Source organism: Apium graveolens, chromosome 8 (genome assembly GCF_009905375.1).
Source record: "Apium graveolens cultivar Ventura chromosome 8, ASM990537v1, whole genome shotgun sequence".
Taxonomy (NCBI): Eukaryota; Viridiplantae; Streptophyta; class Magnoliopsida; order Apiales; family Apiaceae; genus Apium; species Apium graveolens.
In genome coordinates, this window is record NC_133654.1 from 191,810,647 (window position 1) to 191,832,539 (window position 21,893).

The following is a 21,893-nucleotide window of genomic DNA, read 5'->3' on the forward strand; positions in this document are numbered from 1 at the left end:
GTCTTCTAGCAATCGCAGGAGCAACACATCAGTGAATTGTCGAAAGGAAAGACGGTGATGCCATGAGATGTCAGAATGAGGGACTGTATTTTTGCGAGTGTGAGTAACTGCTAAAAACCCAAAGGAAAGTATTCCTATCGTCACTTATTGTTCAAGTGATATTTATTTTGAATCCTATTATGAAAGTATTGTTTTTCCTATTCTCGGTTTAGAATAGACAAATGTTTTATATATCGCTGAATTAAATGATTCTATTTATGCAAGTACTCTTCTACTATTCTATATTCAGAATAGCTAAGTGATTTTACTTATCAAATAAATGGATTCATAAATGTTTTGGGTTTTGAGAAAAATGATTTGGTTGCAAGTATTCCTGCCCAAGTGAATGGGGGAATAAAGTTCATAAGGGTGTCGAGTATAATGACCCCTTTCAATAAAATGTTTTAAGATTGTATGATTGTGTAAGAGGCCGTGGCGGCGGTCCAGCGGAGAGCTAGGTACTATACAGGATATAATACCTTTTTAGGCCGATATGTGCCTTGGGTATCCCTTTGTTTAGTTGGATATAATTCGGCATACCGGTGTTGCTCCGCGGATGATCACCGGCGGCAACACACCGTCGTTTGAGGATTCCAATCTAAATTATTATAATGTTTTGATAATCATATAAAAAAATGATTTATCAAGTGTTTTGGTTTCAGATAAAAGGTGAAATGCAGTGTTGATTCAGTTTCTGCTTGATGTGGATATTTAGTTTGTTGTTAAATATCAAAGGTGGTATTAGTATAGATGATTGATGTTGACTTCAGTATGGGATGTTGTGAGCATCAAAGTTCGTATTGATATCGAATTTGATATGACAACAAAATGAGGATTAATATCAAGAGTGCAGTTTTGAATAAAGTTTACGATTCAATCCATAATCATTGTTTCATGTTATTGTTGTTTACGATATTTTCGTAAACACTGTTTTGCGAATTTTATTCTCGTCAAGATTCAAAGTATTGCTGAAGCATTTCACTAAAAAATATCAAAAGGATTTTAAATACATAGGAGGAATCAATTATGGAATTCTTTACCTAAATTTTCTGTTTCAGCAATTATGATTTCAAATGTTCTGCTATAATGCAGATGTCGGTTTTATATCAAAATGACCATATATATATATATGCTATAATGACTTGCTGAGCATTTTTTTCGCTCATACTTGCCTGTTTTCAAATCTAACCTCCAGTGAGGATTAACTTGCGCTGTTTAACCGCGTAATTCAAGGAAGCGAATAAGAAACTTTTGGAAGGTGGTTGGTCCAGGGTTGCGGACTAGTGTAAGTTCTATTGTGTAAAGTTGTTTATATTATATTATATTATAGTTGTGTATTTTATAGTTCGGCCTAGTATACTTCTTTTCGAAGTTATACTAGCGGGTTAAGTTTTGAGATTGAGAATTGTTGAAAAGAGTTTTAAAAGAAAGTGAAAAATTTATTTGTGGAATTTGGAATTCTTTTTTCTAAAATTGTAACCTTAAAAGATCTTGGATTAGTTTGGGGTCATAGATGCTAAATATCTTCCGCTGGCATTTGTATATTGATTAAACAGGTTATTTTGGATTGAGGTTTTATCATGACGACCAAATCCTCTGACCCCAGATTTGGGGGCGTTACATCCACAATTTGACCAATCATGTCAGAGAAAATAGCCATCATGCATCTCTGAAATGTGGTAGGTGCACCACACAACCCAAAAAAAACTCTTCTGAAGGCAAAAGTACCAAATGGACAGGTGAAGGCAGTCTTTTCCTGATCTTCTGGAGCGATGCAAATCTGATTATAGCCCGAATAGCCATCCAGAAGATAATAGTATTCATGCCAGCCAACCGTCAAGCATCTGATCAATAAAAGGAAGATGGAAGTGATCCTTCCTCGTGGACTTGTTCATCTTCCTGTAATCCATGCAAACTCTCCACCCCGTGACTTTCGAGTATGAATGAGCTCATTCTTCTCATTAGCAACCACTGTGATGCCTCATTTCTTCGGCACGCACTGAATTGGGAACTTTCAAAAATAGGATAGATGATCCCTAGATCTAGCCATTTGAGAATTCCCTTCTTCACAACCTCCTTTATGATCGGATTTAGCATTCTTTGTTGCTCAACAGTCGGTTTACTTCCTTCCTCTAGCAGAATTTTATGCATGCAATAAGAAGGGCTGATTCCTTTGATATCTGCCATTGTCCATCCAATTGCCGATTTGATCAATTCTCTCAGAATTCTCAAGAGCTTTTCCTCATCACTACCTGAAAGGTTAGATGCAATAATAACAGGAAAAGTAGATGCATCACCTAAAAACGCATACCTCAAGTGTTCAGGAAATGGTTTAAGCTCGAGTGTAGGAGCTTCCTCAATAGATGGCTTGAGACGCCAATTACCATTTTTGAGTTCTGAAATTCCAAGAGATTCAAAAGTTATATCTGGCCTTCGCTTCTAAGGAGAAGCATTCAAATACTGCAACTACTCATCACCTTTATCATCTTCACTATCTAAATTCCCCAACAAGACTTTCTCTAAGGCATCAGACCTTAGCATTTGATCAAGTTCTGAAGTTACCAAAGAATCGACCAATTCCACTTTTAAGCACTCCTCATTATTAGTAGGGAATTTCATGACATTGAATACATTAAAAGTCAAATCCTGATCCAGTACTCGCATAGTGAGCTCACCCTTCTCCACATCAATCAAGATTCATCCAGTGGCCAAGAATGGTCTTCCCAAGATTATTGGAATCTTTTTATCCTCCTCAAAATCAGGAGTTACAAAGTCAGCGGAAAAGATAAGTTTTTCCACCTTGACAAAGACATCCTCCATAATACCTCACAGATATGTAATAGAACGATCGATCAACTACAAGGACATATATGTAGGCTTTGGATCAGGTAAATCCAACTTTTTGAAGACAGACAAAGGCATCAGATTGATGCTAGCTCCCAAATCACATAAATACTTGTCGAACGATAAGTTTCCGATGGTGCAAGGAAAAGTGAAGCTTCCAGGATCTTTAAGCGTTGGAGGCAACTTTTGTTGCAGAACAACACTGCATTCCTCCATGAGAGCAATGGTCTCTAAGTTATCGAGCTTCACTTTCCTTGAGAGAATACCTTTCATAAACTTCGCATAGCTAGGTATCTGTTCAAGAGCTTGAACGAAAGGCATATTGATATGAAGTTTTTTGAACACCTCCAGAAACTTAGCATACTGCTTATCTAACTTTTGCTTCTGCAGCCTCTTAGGGAAATGAGGTGGAGGATAAACCTATTTCTCCCCTGTATTACCCTCAGGAGGAGTGTGTTCCCCAGTTTTCTTCCTTGTTTCCACTTCTGCTTCCTTCTGCACATCTTCTTCAGCCACAACTTCATCTTCTGGAACTTGAGATTTTTCTGGGTCTGCAACCTTCCCAAACCTCAATGTAATTGCCTTAGCCTGCTCTTTTGCTTCTTTCTTACCGGGAATTTCTGTGTCACTAGGGAGTGTACTAGGTTGTCGATTCATCAAGGCATTGTCAATTTGTCCAATTTGATTCTCCAAGGTCTTAATAGAAATCGCTTGGCTCTTGCACATGAGCCTCAACTCCTCCAATTCAGATTTTTCATTAGATTGTTAAGTTAGAGTTGCTGTCTTGTTGCATATTGCGGTTGTTGAAAACCAGGAGGGTTGAATTATTTTGCTGCATACTGCTGATAATGCTGTTGCACCGCATTCTGAGTGTTGCTTCAGCTGAAGTTAGGATAATTGCGGTTATTGGGATGATAAGTGGCTGGAACAGGTTGCTGTGACCTCTGTAAGTTGCTCACGAACTGAGCTGATTCACTAGAAATAGCACACTGCTCTGTCTCATGCGCACCAGCACAAAGCTCACAAACACTAGTGATCTGATTAACTCCATAATTAGCTAAAGAATCCACCTTCATGGTCAAAGCCTTAAGCTGAGCAGCTATAGCAGTAGCTGCATCTACCTCCAGAATTCCTGCTACCTTGCCTTGAGGTAGTCTCTGAGAAGGGTTCTGGTATTCATTAGCAACCATCAGTTCAATCAAATCATAAGCTTCATCGTAGCTCTTAGCCCATAAGGCTCCACCCGATGTTACATCAAGCATGGGTCTGGACTGTGCTCCCAAGACATTATAAAAGCAGTTGATAATCATTCAGTCAGGCATCCCATGATGAGGACACTTCCTAAGCATCTCCTTATAATCATCCCAAGTTTCACATAAAGACTCTCCCGATTGCTGTGCAAATTGAGTAAGAGCATTTCTAATTGCAGTTGTCTTTGCCATATGGAAGAATTTAGTAAGAAATTTTTGAGCAAGATCTTCCCAAGTAATAATAGAGCCCGGTGGTAGAGAATACAATCAACACTTAGCTTTATACAAACACAAAACTAGTAAACTCCAACTTTTGTTGTACGAATACCCTACTACCAAACATCCAATAAAGAGATAGAAGCTGAATAGACACCAATTATATTGAGACCCTATATGTCTATAGAATTTGACAACATAAAGGTTAAATGTGCAAATTATCTATCATGATTACATAGGGCAAGTAAGATGGTTAAAATTACCTAAGAATCATGCATAACAAATACATGAGCCTATGCTAGCATGGCAACTTCTAAACCTCTATATTTACTGTCGCTTTAGTAGAGATTAACACGCTATCTTATAAGTTCGCTACACTCATAAGACGAATAAGCACAATCAATACTAGGATATTATACAATCACCACACACCAAGATATTGAAATAAATTAACGATTGAAATCCATAAGTAAATCCGTTAGAACCCTACGATAACGATTAGTTTATAACCGAACTCATCATCACCGTGGGTTCCGCTGAAAGCATGGTAAAATAAACTAAGTTTTTATAATCTGAATAAATAATCAAAGTACGTTAACAAGAGTATTAGGTTCAACAAACAAGAAAACAAGCATCCAAGATTACAACTTAAGCAAAGAATCACAAGTAAAAACTAGTTTTTCTTCTTCTTCGTTATATTTGTGCTCCTAGGTCTTCTTCCTGTTATCTCATTAGTCTCCGTTATGAAAAAAGTCTTAAAAAGGTCTTTATATAGTAGCCCATCTGATCAGGAGTCCAGAAAATCAGCCTTAGAATAGAATCACGATTCTCAAGATTCGACCCAGCGTGGCTGCCCTGTATTTCTGTCGAACCGGCGTGGCCGCTCTGGACTTGGGCGCGACCACCCTGTTCTTCTTCCAACACTTAATTTTCTTACTTTCTTTTGTTGGTTTCTTCACGTATTTGACCGAGGCTCCATCCTAACACTCTTCTAGCATAAAAACAATGTAAAAACCTTTCCTTCTTCCGATTATACCCTGAAATACAAAACACTACACAAACGCATCAAATACACAAATAACTCGAGTACAAAACACCAATTCGAGCCTTTACGAAGCATTCTAAGTGGACATAAATTCCACTTAATAATGTCAAAGATTTATTGAAAAAGTTTGGAATAATTGATTGTTCACGTGCATCTACATCTATGTCTACAGCAACAAAGTTGGATGAAGATAAAAAGGGCAAGAGTGTAGATATTTCAAGCTATAGAGGAATAATTGGATCATTGATTTACTTAACTGCAAGTAGACCAGACATCATGTTTGCAACATGTCTGTGTGCAATATTTCAAGCCAATCCAAAAGAATCACATTTGATGGTTGTAAAGAGAATTTTCAGATATTTGAAGGGGACTCCAAACTTGGGATTATGGTATCCTAAGGGAACTGGTTTTGAATCTGTTGGATACGCAGATGCAGATTTTGCTGGATGCAGGGTTGACATAAAGAGCACTAGCGGAAGCTGTCATTTTCTTAGACAAAGACTTGTATCATGGTACAGCAATAAACAACAATATATGTCAACTACCACAACTGAGGCTGAATACATAGCTTCTGGAAGTTGCTATGCTCAAGTGCTTTGGATTAGAAATTAGTTAATGGACTATGGCCTATTGTTACACAAAATTCCAATCATGTGTGACAATACTAGTGCTATATCTATTATGGCTAATCTAGTTAATCATTCTAGAATAAAGCACATTGATGTAAGGTACCATTTTATCAGAGAACATGCTACAAATGGTACCATTGAGCTTATTTTTGTTCCAACAGAAAAACAATTAGCTGACATTTTTACTAAACCTTTGGATGAAGCAACTTTCATTAGACTTGTAGGTGAAATTGGAATGCTTAATTCTTCATCCTAAGGCAGGAACTCAGCTAATGTTTTGCAGTAAATTAATTTCTAGTAAATCAAAATTCATTTGATTAATTGGAAATTAAATGAAATATGAATTACAAATATTTCAGAAATCTCTGCATATTTATTTTTCAAAATTTTAAAAAAATCAGCTTGGAATTTTTCAAATTCTAAGTAAACTGTCTGGATGTTGATTTACATTTTGAATATGTAAAATTGGCAAGGCAGAATCAAAGGGATCAAAAGTATTTAGAGAACTGAGTTCTCGATAAGTCTAATTGGCTTATCAACAAGTCATTTTAAGACTTCTCGAGTGAGTTCTCGATAAGTCAATATCCTGATTTCTCGAGTGACTTCTCGATAAGCTTTATTTTGACTTATCGATAAGTTATTCTAGAGTTCTCTATAAGTGTTAATTCACAGAGTTCTCTACAAGTACAATTTTAGACTTATAAATAACTCAGAACTGACATAATTTAACCCAATAAATTATTTTGGTAAAATACTTTTGGCAACATTATTCTGATTTTATTTTGATTTATTCAAATAAAGATTGGAATTAATTTCATCCATTTTGGACAAACTGGGTATTTATTTGACATCTCGATAAGCTTATTTTTAGTTCTCTACAAGAATAAAACAAAATAACTTATCGATATGTGTTTCACTTATCAAAATGACTTCTTGATAGACAAACTCCAAACGTCTATTTTTGAGTTCTCGACAAGTCATTTGCTTTTACTATGAATACTTAGACATCTCGACATACATATACTTATGCCTTCGAGAACTCTAAGTGACCTAGCTTTTTCAATTCCAAACCGATTTCTCTCTCATTTCAAATCCTTTCTCTCTAATTTCTTTTATATCCTCACATTCACAACAAAAACATCAAACATTATTGTACCGTTCATTCTAAAGGAGACCAACTTCCTTGCATTCTTAGATGCAAATCAAGCACCAGAAGCTTTCTAAGCTTTGTCAAGTTCTTATCTGAAACCTACTTTGTTGGAGCTCTTATAACTAACCATGTTCTCGATTTGGATGTATTGGGGGATTTATGGAACACAGCTGTAGCTAGGACAGTTGTGCATGAAGATCAATCTTCAAGTCTAGTGGTTAACTGTCAAATCAAAGGACAACAGGTTAAGATAACTGAAGCTGATATGGACACGGCCTTGAATATTCCAACTGAAAAGCTAGTAGGGATTCCAACTCAGGAGGAACTGTATGAATTCTTGGATTTTATTAACAACTCTGAGAAGATTAACTTAGCAAGATTGAACAAGAAAAATCTGAGAAGGGAGTGGTCCTTTCTGTTTGATTCCGTGATAAGAGCTTTCACATGCAGGAAATTAGGATTTGACAACATTTCTAGTGTTGCTCGGAAGCTGGTCTACTCAATGGCTCACAAAAACAGATTAATGTAGGACACTACATTCTGGAGGAATTGAGCACCAGGCTCATCATGCCATTCATTTCAAGAGGTAAAGAAATTTTCCTTCCTAGATTCATTATGTCTGGTTTAAATCATTAAGTAAATGACATAAATATGCTTGAAGGTGTAGATAGGTCATTATTAGGCAACTGTAAGCAAGTGTTCAAAATCTTATTTGGATCACTTACTACTAAGAATAAGGTACATGTGGGCCTTAAATTTAAGACCTATCCTTACCCTATGCCTGAAATAAAGACCAATGAAGTTCAATCTAGTGCAACAATGGTTCCTGAGTTTGTGGAAGCACAAACACATGCACACCCACAGGGACCTTCCCATGTTGAGCCTACTTCTTCAAAACCATTAGCAGCTAGGAAACCAACCACTTCATCCTCTCAAAAGGGTGAAGTGAGTAAAAAGAAGAAAAAAGAGGTAACCCTTGCTATATTGAATATATTACAAAAGAATGAGAGTGGTAAGGAACAAATACAACCTAAGTCACCTTTGGTCAAAAGAACGAAGAAGCAAAAGAAAACTGAGTTGACCACTCAAGGAAGCTCAACATTCTCTCAAAAGGATGTAGTTGTAAACAAGGGACTTGAATAGACTCTAGGGGCATCCGCTCAACAGGGTGTCTCTATTGAAAAGAGCATTCTCCCAAATGCACCCTGTAAAGTGTCTGCACAACCATCACTTGAACAAATACAAGTGTATGGAAGGAGAAACAAGGATGGCACACATAAGGAGAGCACATCCATTGAAGTTCCCTCATCCATTCAGGACGAGCTAGCTGCCAACACTGAGTCCTAAGCTTCAAAATCTTATATCTAATATTTCTTCTTCCTACACTGAAACACTTGAATCAAATCCTCAAGTGTTGCCCCTTTCAAGTGACTTGGTTCATGAAACCTTGCTCACCACCTAGACACCAAACTTAGATGATGAGAGGCTGCAAGCTGGGGTAGACCTTGATGACACCATCACAAACATGGGGGATTCATCAGTTTTTACTGAAGATCCCATGGTGATCACAAATGCACCTTCATGTGCAAATCAGCCTTCACAGTCTGTTAGGTTTGAGGGTAGTACTCCTGAGGGGGAGCTATCTAAATCCTCTCCAATTAAATTGGAGGTTCCTGTTCCAGGAACAACTCCCCTCAAAACTGTGGCTGAAATTGCTCTGACATTTGAAGCTGGGAGTACAATTTCCAGTGATCCTGTTATAAAGGAGGCAAGTACATCACATTCAAGTGACAGTGTTCTGAAAGAGACATAAGGGTTTGAGATTGATGTACATGACATTAACCCAATCAAATCCCCTCCAATTCAAATGGAGGTTCCCACTTCAAGTGGAGGACAACACACTGTCATAACCACATTACCTACTATGAGTCAAACTGTGACTCTTGTCACAGGTGGTTCTGTTACATTGTCACCTTCTCACCCAACAAATCAACCCTCAACTTCTCAACCTCAACAACCTCATCTCATCTCCCAGTGGATTCAATTAACGGAAGATCAACCTTTAACCATTGAAGATCTTGTAGTCGAACAGATTGGAGGCCTTGCACAAATCTCACAATAGCTTCTCACATCCAACATATCAAATCAGGACTACCCAGCTATCATGCTCACCTACCAGGCATATGTTGAAGATAATCAAGCTAAAGTTATTGATGAAGCTGGTCAGGATGCAAACTATGATGCTTGGCTAGATGAAGAATTTTTGATTGAAATTGATATTGTGCTAGCTAAGTTCAAGGAGGAGTATATCACTATTCTGGGAAGCAATTCTAGATCTTTAACTCCTTAGGAAGTGTATGATGCCATCAATGATGTATACAAGTCTGAAATCAAGGCTTTCCATAACTTTAAAAAAGCACTTCAAATTACATTGACTAGACATCAATATAAAATAATGAAGATGGTGAGGGAAAAGATGGATCAAATCATCCCTTCCCAGACTGAGATAAAAAATAAATTCATAAACTTTGCTGACTAGATGTCAAGGTATGATCTAAGTGGAATAGAAACACATGTTAAGAATCTCAAGACCTCATTTGTGGCCCTGAATGAACAAGTTCAAAATCATATCATTCATTCTAATGATACAAGACTGAAGCTGGATCAAATGCACTCTAGTAGATACACTCCTTCAGCCTTGCTCATGAATGAAATTAAGAAGGATGTGCAGGACACTTTTGGGGTTTCTACTTCCTCCACATCTTAATCCTCATCCACACTGCAAGTTCAAGAACTACAACACCAAGTATCTTCTCTCAAATCTTTCAATGACTCACTAAGTGCACAAGTACAAGCTCTTACATCCTTGGTGTAGAGTCAACTGACAGTTGTCAAAACCCTGGTGGACTCTCACAAGCATCTCCAAATGCAGAATTCTGTTTCTTTGGGAGCCATCATGGGGAAGCTCAACAAACCATTTCCCTCACTACCTGAAGATATAAGGCCAGAATTACCAACTCCACTACTCATGCCTGTCACCAAGATTAAGGGGGAGATTGAGGCTAGGATTCAACAATCCAGGGATGCTAAATGTAAATCTAAAGAGCCTATTCAGGTTGGCTAAAGTTCTTCACAAACTCAACAATTTCAAGATGTGGGAAAAGAAAGACTCATCAAGGCTGTAGAAGGACCAAATCAAGATCAAGAATTCAGTGAACTTCTTGTAGTCCTGAGGATGTCTCTTCAAAATAACTACATAACATACAAAAGAGCATTGGCCAAGACTATCAACTCTATCAGGAAAGTGGTTGTGAATGTTGAGAACTACTTACAGAAGAGGATTGTTATCAACATCAATGATGGTGGTGTGGATAGATGCCTTCAAGTATCCCTTTCAAATCTCAGAACACTAAGGGTATCTGAGCTAGATGTTTTGATTGACAAAGTATATGTAGTCATCACAGAGGAAACTCAGCTTCTTCATGAGCTTAAAAATGCACATATATCAGCTTTTCCTGAAGCCTATATATATCCAAACAAAGGGGTGTCCTACATTTGCTCACAAACCAAGAAGAACAAAATCTTCAATGTTCCCAAAAACTGTGTGAGAGGGAACATGAGGTTGATCATGACTCTTTCTTCTGATTTAAAATACAAAAAGATCAAGAAAATTGAAGATGAAGAAATGATCAGAATTCTTGAAAGGTATCTGGTAAATGCTGACACCATGTTGCCATCTTTTCAATTTAATTTAAAAGATGACAAGGATGATGATGAGCGGAAGCATGATGAACAAAAACCTTTTGGCTCAAATTCAAGTCAATCTTCAAGAGCAACTGGCAACAAGGATAAGAAGAAGGATGAGAAAAAGGAAGATGAAAAGAAGAAAAGGGATGAAAGAAGAAGGAAGAAAAGACATGATGGCTCAGAACCACAACAACAACAAACCCTAAAAATCCAAATTAACCAAGCTCAACCTTCCAAGCCAACAAACTCATACACTGAATCACCTCCTACCTCAAAGCCTAAATACTTGTACAAACAAACTTCTAATACCCTTCTGAAATACCAATCACCTCAGATTAAACATTTCTCAAGAAAATCTTAAACCTACCATTTGCTAAGCCATCAACAAAAATTCATTACAAGTCTATTGGGAGAAAACCTAAGAAAATTCAAGTCACTAAGAGGGCCATCTGGAATTATTATAATCAAAGTGATTTCCTACTTCTAAACTGGTGCACCTCAGATGAAGACTACTTTCAACAACTAGCTCAAGAAATGGTCAGAGTTTGGGTTGTAACACTAAGAGAAGTAAGAATCTATTATCAAGATGGGTCCTTTACATTTCTTGGCAGCAATTTAATGGATACCTTCTCTCCCAAATAAATAAAAAGAGTGATAAGCTTTTTGAAGGATAAGGATACTGCAACTAAGGTATGTAGATCTGTTTTGGCTAAATAGTTGGTAGAAAGGGAAGAACGAAGAGCAAGGAACATGGCTGAAAGTGAGGAGAGGAAGATAAAGTATGATGAGGAGATAGAAATGTACATTCAAAAATCTGAATATCTCAAGGCGAAGGGGATTAGTAGAGTTACCAAAGATGGAAAATTTCTAAATGTCAAAGCTGGCACATTCTCAAGATTTAGGATTGATTTACTGAGTAGTTTTTCAATACATGACAAACTCAAATTTGTGGAAGCTTTAAGAGGAACACCAATTATAGAGGAACTGGAGATACTTGTAAATTTATAGGACCTCATTAGAGAAGAAACATGAGATAAAACATTTGTCTGATGTGTGTATCTGTTAAACTCAAGATATCACCTAATGTATGAATGTTATATTCGTGTCAATTTGTATGTATAAGTCTAATTTTTTATTATAACTTGGGGTTAGTCTTGTTAACAAACATGAATTTGTGATAAACAATCTTCTCACAAATTGGGGGAGATTGTTGTGCAAGACATGCCTGTACTATAACAAGACTAAGTCAAATTGACATCCCTAAGTAAGTTGTATGATAATCTAAGTTTGCATTTTGTATTGTATCACTTAAATCTGTAAAAGTATAATTACATTAGACTGGAGTATTTTTCTGTAAATAGTTTCAAGTGTAAGAATAAAATTTGGAAGAAGATCATGAAGATCATGCCTCAGAGAAAGTGTGAAAAAGCTTGGAGTTGAATAAATTTGTTTTAGGAAAAACCTTTAAAGTTAAGAAATCTACAAGTCGCAGATTATGTGTTATATAGAAGTCAGTCGAGAACTCCACAATGACTTATCGATAAGTCAAGAAAAACTACTAGAGAACTAAGAGATATCGACAAGCCAAATTGAAGACATGAATATTGGAGATATCGACAAGTCATTTCTTCACTAGAGAACTGCGAGATATCGACAAGTCAAAATATCACTAGAGATCTCTGAGATATCGATAAGTCAAAATATCACAAGAGATATTTGAGATATCGATAAGTCAATTTATTACCAGAGAACTCAGAGATATCGATAAACCAAAGTGAAGACATAAAGATGAGAGATCTCGATAAGCCAAATTCTCTTATAGAGAACTTAGAGTCTTCGATAAGTCAAACAACTATAGATTAATTAGAGATCTCGATAAGTCATTATACTTATCGAGATGTTGAGTTCTCTACATGAATAATTGGAGATCTCGATGTAAAGCTCAAGTACAAAATGCAGATCAGTTTAATTTCCAAGATTATCAACAAACAAATCAATCACTGATTTGAAAAGTCTACAAAAACAACTTGAAGAGTACAAAATCAAAGGCCAAGATTAACTGACAAAGTAAAGTCGCAAACATGCATGATTTACAAAGATACGAGATCGATGAGATTGATATTCAAATATTTCTACTAAGCCAGAAATAGAAAGATCTAGTTATCCAAAAGTAGGGTTTGGTACATGCTGTTGCATGCTGTGTAAAAACCAGTGTCTATTGTTCTGTAAAGTAAACACTAGATGCTTTATTTAAAGTTGTAACAAATAGATCTGAAAAATCTTGTAACTCTCAAGAGAGAAGCTGAGTTCTTAACATACTAAGAACCCAGAAATTTGTATCAAAACACTAGTTTGATTTTAATATAAAATTAAATGAGTTTTGAAAGATAAGTGTGTTCATGTGCATGTTTTAAATATTCTGTCAAAGCACATTTTCTCTACAATACAGATTACTTTGTTCACCATTCTTAAAGGTTCAAAAAGCCATTAAAATTTTCTAAAACACATTCACCCCCTCTGTGTTGTATTCATTACCCAACATTGGGCAAACAAGCCCCCTCGTCCAATTCAGACCAGTCTCGAGAAATATTAGTTTGTATATGTGTTTGCGAAATGATTTTGGCTTCTTTATTGGCATATATACATGCTGACAAGTGCAAAATATTGACTATTATATGTAGTGTCAAGAACTCACATGCAAAAGGACCTTTAAACAATTTTTGTGAGTACATTGGCCACGTGGTACTTTACGTTCATCAATATTATTTAAAGGATTATAACTTTTAATGATGTTGTGATTAAGGAGTTTAAGGCATGATATATATATATATATGTGTGTGTGTGTGTGTGTGTGTGTGTGTTTGTGTGTGTGGGGGGGCGTGTGCATGTGTGTGTGTGTAACACCCCCAAATCCGGGGTCAGGGATTCGGGTTGTCACGAGTTCCATTTCCCTTATCAATAATTAATCTTAACAGTCAACCAACTACTGCGTACTGTGACCCCACAATATACACACACACACCACAAGTTATAGTCTCAGAGATGAATACCAAAAATAACACAAGTCATTTTATTCCACCATTATAAGTCATTACACCTCAAAAGGGTTTCTGAATAAATTTACATATTCTTTGACATTATTACAATTCATAATATACATAAGTCTGGTACATCAAAAGTTGAAAGCCTAGCCTATTGGTAGTTCCTACCTCAGCTACAACGGCATCAACGCCCACAGGAAACTGCGGAACGTTTCCTATCTGCTCACGAATTGGGAGCTTGGTCATGTTCATCTTGTCTATCTGTTGGTGTATGATGAAAGAAGAAAGTAAGGGTGAGCAACAAGCCCACTGAAATAATATGTATTATAATTAACAATATATGAGCATTCTCATAGTACTCATGAAAGTCTTGGTCAAGAAGAAATGAACCAAGTTTGATATCTTATCGCGACCAAGTCGCAAAATATTCAGTATATATGTATATATACTTTTCAAAATCTTGGAAGTCCTCTTCCATGCATAATATACACAGAGTTCCAGTTTATAACTGTATAAAAATATCGTTGCAAGGTGATCTCATATATTTAACCTTGTCTCAACATTTTTGTGAAAATCTTTGTCATGCATAAGATAATCATTAACCAGATATAAGTTGAAAAGATGAAGTTACAAGATACTCCAATATACTTATATCCTTTCCGAATACTACTTGAACTACCACCGTTCAAGGTATAATCAGTTTCAAAAGTTCATCACATAGATGAGACTACAAGAAAAGACTTGGATAGATTCAATCTTTGAAATATCATTATAAATAATGAAGTTACGAGATACTTCATTAATTCCCGATATATATATACACCTATATATATACATTTCATACACTCCTTGAAAACCTCTGTTATGAAAATTATAAACAGAGTTGCAATATCCAATAAATTTGGAAAGGAGAAAACCTTGGCATAAACCTGATATCTTGCTGATCAGGCAAAGATACCAATAAGTAACCTTTTCTACTAGTAGATGGATGAATCCCCCACCGGTCATCACCATGGCCTCATTACGCGTTGATGGGCTGCCACTCAGCCACTTACACTTTGATAGACCGTACCCCGGCATGTCGCTTATGCCGACTCAATTAGATGGACTTACTTCCCGAACGTTGGGTAAGTAATCAATTCATTTATCAAAATAGCATCCTTGTTGCGAATATAAAATACACCACAGAGCCGGATCCCTCAGGTTTTGAGTGAGTATTTAAATCCCCTTCGAAAGGAGGATCTTAAATATAAAAATGAGTTTTGGGATCAGCCCTAACTTTTAAAAATCATTTTGAAGACTCGAAAACATTTTTTAAGAATGTTTGGAGTAATGCTGATTTAATGAAATAAATCAGTCCCGATATATTAGAAAATATCTGAATATTATTATTTAAATAATATTCCCATTAGGATAATCCTTATAAAAATAATTGAAGTAGAAGTTTTAAAACTTATACTTGAAATAAATAATAAATAACCAAAGATATACTTATACGAAAGTACGATCTTTATTTGAATAATCGAAAATAAGTTTGATTATCGAAACATTATTATTTAATAAAATAAATAATATTATTTAGTAATTAAGCGGCGTCATAAGTCCTCGAATGAATATTCAAAATAATATTTATTAAATAGAATAAACATATTCATAAGTCCTCGACTGATTATTCAAGATAATATTCATTAAATAGAATAAACAGAGTCATAAGTCCTCGAATGAATATTCAAGATAATATTCATTAATAAAAATAAAGTTACCGATTAAACCATATTCGATTAATAGTTTTGAAAACTATATCTATATATATAAATATATATAATATACTCGGGAACATCGACTCCCGGTTTTAGAAAATGTTCGCCTTTGGGTCCCCTATACTAAGAGTATACGTAACTACTGCTTATCTCTAGCATAGGTATTATGCAATTATAAGCATTGGAATCAACAGATAGATATCAAGATTACGAAACAGACATGCATATAAACCATATCAGCATGCTCCAATATATCGCAAGATTTGCTAATTAACCATCATGACGTTTATGTTTACGCGATTTCCAATTTAATTAACACTCGAAATTATCATCAATTCACTCACAACCACCAATACAACAATATTCAACCATCATAATACAAACTCAGTCACCAACTCCAAGTTTTACCAATTTATCCAACCAATCAAAGACCCAATATTCAAAACCAATACAAATCTACCAAAACTACTTATAATCAAAGATCAAGCCTTAATACTAACAATGCTTCAATAAAACTTAATGAAATTATAAAATCAAAGCTAGGGTTTGAAGTTGATACCTTCCTTGGTAGGTGTTAAGTTGCTAGGAAGCCTTAGGGAGCCTTAATCTAACCTCCTACAAGCTTGATCTTTCCAAAGAAATCAAGAACACAAAGTTAGGTTTTGAAGTTTCTAAAAGACCGATTTAAAGAACTGTAAAAATGAGGGTTTTACCATGCTTATTTGGACGAGACTTTTGAACAAGAGTTGTAGGCCATCTCAATACCTTTCCAACGTGCTATAGAACACAACATTTGAGTGAGTATTGAAGGAGATATGGTAGTTTTAAGTTGCTGCTCTGGTTTTGGCCGAGAGCAAGGGAAGAAAAAGTGAAGTAAAAATGTTTCTAGTTTGATTAAATGATTTGTGTCGTGTTTAGCTTGGTTACTTCCTTTTGTTGTTAATTAGATTGTTACCATGGTAAAAATTATGTGTCTCACAATCAACCAACCAATCCCTCCATTTGTTATGCTTATGTCACCATGCCTATGTCATCTTTCTCATGTCATCCTCTTACACTTGTCTTCTTCTTGTTGGTGTGATGACATCATCATCCACTAACCTCTTTGATTAACCCCTAATTACTTGGCTAATAACCGCTTATCTGTTATACGGTTCGCTTAACTTTCGTTCTCGTTTATCGTTTGAGGGATCATACCTGGGATCTTATTACTTAGGTTCCCATAAACCTTTCTCAATATTTTATATTCCTTTTATGATCCTCTCTAAAAATCCTTGAATTTAAATCCTTTTTATCATGTTACCTTATACTCAATTCTTTCGGTATCTGGTGGATTTTCGGGAAAAATCAAAGTGTTCGGATTTGGATTCTGACGATCTTTACATACACTTATATACCATATAGAGTACTAATAAGACCTCAGAATATCAATAAAAGAACTGCTACATTGTGTGGCATGAAAAGTTTTCTTATTCAGCAAAATCACTATTCATAAGGTTTACAAAAAGTCCAAATTTTTTGGGGTTATTACAGTCTCCCCTCCTTAAAAAGGATTCCGTCCCGGAATCAGATAGAAAATGAATAGGGATACTTTCTTAGCATTGCACTTTCTAACTCTCAAGTCAATTTTCCCACATTGTGGTTCTGCCACAAACCCTGACTAGTATGATAACTCTTCTTCTAAGCATTTGTCCATTTTTGATCTATAGCCCTTCCTGGTTGCTCCATATATGTTACGTCTGGTTGCATGTCTATACGCTCATATCCCCCTATTTGTCTGGCATCCGGATTACACTTCCTTAACATTGATACATGGAACACGTTATGAACTGGCTACGGTTCGGGGTAAGGCTAGCTCATATGTTAACTTCCCAATACGACTTAATATATCCAAGGGTCCAACAATTCGTGGGCTTAGCTTTCCTTTCTTTCCGAACCACATCCATCCTTTCCAAGAGAATACCTATAACAGCACTAGGTCCCCTACTTCCTATTCTTTGTCCTTTCGTGTCAAATCAACATACTTCTTATGTCCATCTTGGGCTACTACCAGCCGTCCTCTGATTAGATCTATTATATCCTTGGCCCTTTGGACTAATGCGGGTCCGAGCATCTTGCGTTCTACAACTTCATCCTAACATAAGGGAGATCGACATTGTCTTCCCTCAAGGATCTCATAAGGCGATACCTCGATACTGACATACGATCGATTATCGTAAGAAAACTCAATCCGTGTTAAGTGATCATTCCAAATTTCTTTCAAGTCTATTGTACAGACTTTCATTATCTCATCTAGATCTACATCTTTTGCTTCTCAATACCCACTCTTTTCCAGTTCGTAATCGTTACTATCTTTCGTACCAAATTTTATACTGATTACACTTTTGCTCGTTAGCGTTCTATAACCTTTTAATAATCGCGTCAACCTTAGTATCACGAACGCGTTAGAATCGGAATACCACCATACTTGGTACCACTTCATCTTTAGCTGGCTCCATCTTTGAAAGCTTGGTCCTTCATATAGCAGTAAAAGAATTTATTGAGAGATCACTATGATTATAAACACTTGTTACATTGCATAGTTAGTACAGAAGGTGGCCAGTCTTTAGTACTTGACAAGCAATTAAACAATAGAGGGTATCCTACTAGGCTTCTATCACACAGATAGATAGTCATTCGGCAATACATCCCCTTCTGGAAGGGTTGTTCTTCTCAGCTTATATGAAATGAAAAGGAGAGAAAAGAACGAATTGAAGAGAATTGTATATATATAAAATATACTGCCACAAAATATCTGGCTTGGAATCTACCTTTGAACTATAGAGGTTTGTCATAGGAGAACAAAACATATACGTATATATATCAACATCAAGTATTATAGCATCGTATTTCACGTGTCTGAATATTTACTATTCCGTCCATCATTCTATGGACCTATGCTCTTGCTCGAGCTTATAAACAATCACCTTTGAAACTCCCTCGACATCGAAAATCGAATATGGGATTTCATTCTAGACGTCATCGTTACTAGAATTCTATGCTTGCACCGCAACCTTCCTCGTATAGTAATACGACTCTCTATTGATAAGAAGGAATAAGTATTCAATAGATAGATAATATATTTAATTAGTCTATCAATGATAACTTATACACCACCACGACCCGATTAGTGGTACTCAATCTCAACCTCCATTCCAATATAACTCTCACGGTTGTAAATAATCGGCTCATTACTCGTAGAATCATTCCTGCATTACTATGGTCCACCGTTGACCTACTGTAGTCATTTGTTTTCTATGAAATCTTAAAAGCTAACCATCCGGAGTCCATACATATCGTATCGAATCCTTCTAAGGAGGTAACATAATCATCATTCATGATCCATGAAGAACACTCCTGATTCTGACGTACATACATGACATGAAGCAGATAAAATTCCAGAAGAGTTTCAATGAAAGCAACGATAGCAGGTTAACACCATTATTAACCATATGTCTTTATTAGGAGACATGAAGCTCAAAGGTTCATTTAGTCCTTTCGTAACATGGTCCTGGCTTATCTCAAGATATGACCTTATAAGATAGATAGCCCGCTCACGGCGATTTCATAAATTAAATCTTTACCAAACTACTATCACGGTTGAGTATCGCACAATCATCAGAAGGAATGTCAATCTTTCAAACCATAATACAATCTTCACGGCTTTAACCATTATCACTGTATTCCTCTGGCACGAGCGTCGATAATTGTCTTCTTGCACTTAAAGTGTCGGCCACCTCTTTGGCCTTTCCTGATAGTAATATTTCCTTACAATCAATGTCATTTTAACCACCTTCACTAAATTTTTCTACCTCATTTCAAATCACTGCTTATGTGAAAATGCTTTTCTTAAGTCCTTGTGATAAAAAAAATAACCATGTTTCCATAAGTCACTGCCTTAGTCTTTAAATGTAAACATTATCATGGCTGACTCTCGATCGTACTTAGGACGTCTTTTATCTTGGGCCCTTCTTCCTTTAACAATTCTGACCTTCATTGGTTCAATCTATACTTCTTATGGTTTAACACGTGCCCACCTGGCATTATTATAATTACGCCATTTTTCCTTTATCAAATTTCTATTCTTGAGAACTTCGAATATTAGCTTTCTCCTTATAAAACCTCTAAGGTTATCCTTAAATCGTTCCTCCTGTATTCCCTAGATACAGGCATATCAAAATATCATTTACTAATACTAGAACCATTGTTTATACACTTCTGAAAAATTTCTCCACTGATCCTTAAAGGTTGTTGTTACCTTAATCCTTTCCAATTCATCTGTCAAAACTCATACTGTCCCTATTAAGGGCGAAATGCCAACCTTTATGCATTCCCCTAGGGTTCATCTTAAGTTATCAAAGTTATATCCTTAATTCCACCTTTAAAAAGGTACTTGCATCCTTCCATGGATAAATCAAGTCATATATCTTTGATAGATTATCTTATTCAATCATTCCCACCTCGATAGTCTATACCAATTTCACAATAGCATCCTTATTCAAATTGAGGTCAACCCTTATGGCCTTCAAAAGATAACAATGGTTACCCGCTTTTCTTTCCTAATTTGGTAATGACAAAAGGGATGTTCTGGAAGATATTGGTCATGTTCAACGTGAAATTCTTCTTAATAATTCCTCATATACTTTTGTTATTTATCTCAACAGTCATCTCAATGTAGGGATATCTTTCGTACCTGGCGTCTCCCTTTCTGGGTATCATGCCCCCAGTCTTACACTTCATATTCTTGAAGGTCACTTCCTTTATTCAATTTTACTAATTTCTTACTTTCTTGTCTCCTCAGTCTATCCGCGTCTCATTATTTATCCTTCAAACTATCTCAAGATTTCCTCGAATCCTCCCAACTTACAGGGGATAAACTATATGTATCTCTTATGCCTTCAACCACCAACTTTAACTCATGGTGAATCACCCTCATCCTGACGATTACATACTTTTCTATTTCTATTGCTACGAGTCTTTAGGGTTTCCTCATACCCAACTCCCTTATCATTCCTCAAACTCTATTGTCTTTATTTTCCTTTCCACTTCAGTTTCTTTTTTTTTTATTTTCTTTTCTATTACAATCATTTCATGAACCCACTACTCATTGACTTCAAACATCACGTCGTTCTGGGATTCTTGTCATCAGAATGAATCTTGACAACTTTTACAACTTAGCTTCATAATTCATTATAATCGTCCGCATTTGTTCTGGCTCTAAAGCTTTTACACTATCTCCATAACCTTGGGAATTACTTTCCCAAAAACAATTGACTGAACTTTAATCAGTTTATTCTAACCTCTGGCTCCGTGCCTTTCTTGGTCTTTCACCAGCGGGTGGCCTCTCTCTTAGGAAGGTAAGTGACAAAAACAGTCTTTTGCGCTTCGTCAATCATTTAGAATCTCAAATGATTCCTATATTTCCTTTAGCCAGGCTCTCGCCTCTACTGGGTTCGCTTGTTCCTTGGAACTCTGAGAGCTTAGCGGCTTAAAGGTCCTGAAAGAATTTCCCACCGCACTGTCTCCTCAGGGTGGTGGTTGGGGATAATAGTCTAAGTTCTTTTTAGACATGTCCATAAATTACCGTATAGGAGTACCGTCTCGGGTCTCCTTTCCTTACTCGACTTTCTGTTTCCTTAGTATGAAATGTTTCATTCTACTCCCATACTTGGGGTTATCTTATACGTTAAAATCCTTGTTTTCCACTTCATTATGTTATGGGCTCCTTCTTTCTTAATGACAACCTCCCTGACTATCACATTCAGGGTTTGCCCTAAATCTTATTCCTCGAGCTATGGATTTCATCTAAGATCCAGTCCTTACGCTCTTAAACGTTTGGAACCCAAATTCTGTAGGAATACCTCGTTATTCCCTTATCATCTTTCTTGGTATTAATCTCTTCTCCAGTCATTGACTCTCTGCCTTCATTCATCACTTTTTCTTGGCACAATATGATCTTTTTCGATAATTCGGGCTGTATTGCAATCTCAAACAGCGTTTCGGTACCGTCTCTGGTTACCTTCACTTCTATTTCCATTTTCTCAAAATCTCTTATCAACTCTCCCAAAGACATTTTCATCTTGAGTCTCTTCTTTATACTAAGGGCATTAGCCACCATTTTAGCTTTCCCTGG

General features: G+C 36.2%; 1 non-coding gene across 1 annotated transcript; it reads left to right on the top strand.

Annotated features, from left to right (window-relative positions):
- The first annotated feature begins 4,203 nt into the window (after positions 1-4,203).
- On the top strand, positions 4,204-4,310 carry LOC141681654 (small nucleolar RNA R71). Its single transcript, XR_012559080.1, has one exon. It is a non-coding gene; the product is annotated as a small nucleolar RNA R71 (small nucleolar RNA).
- Positions 4,311-21,893: the final 17,583 nt, after the last annotated feature.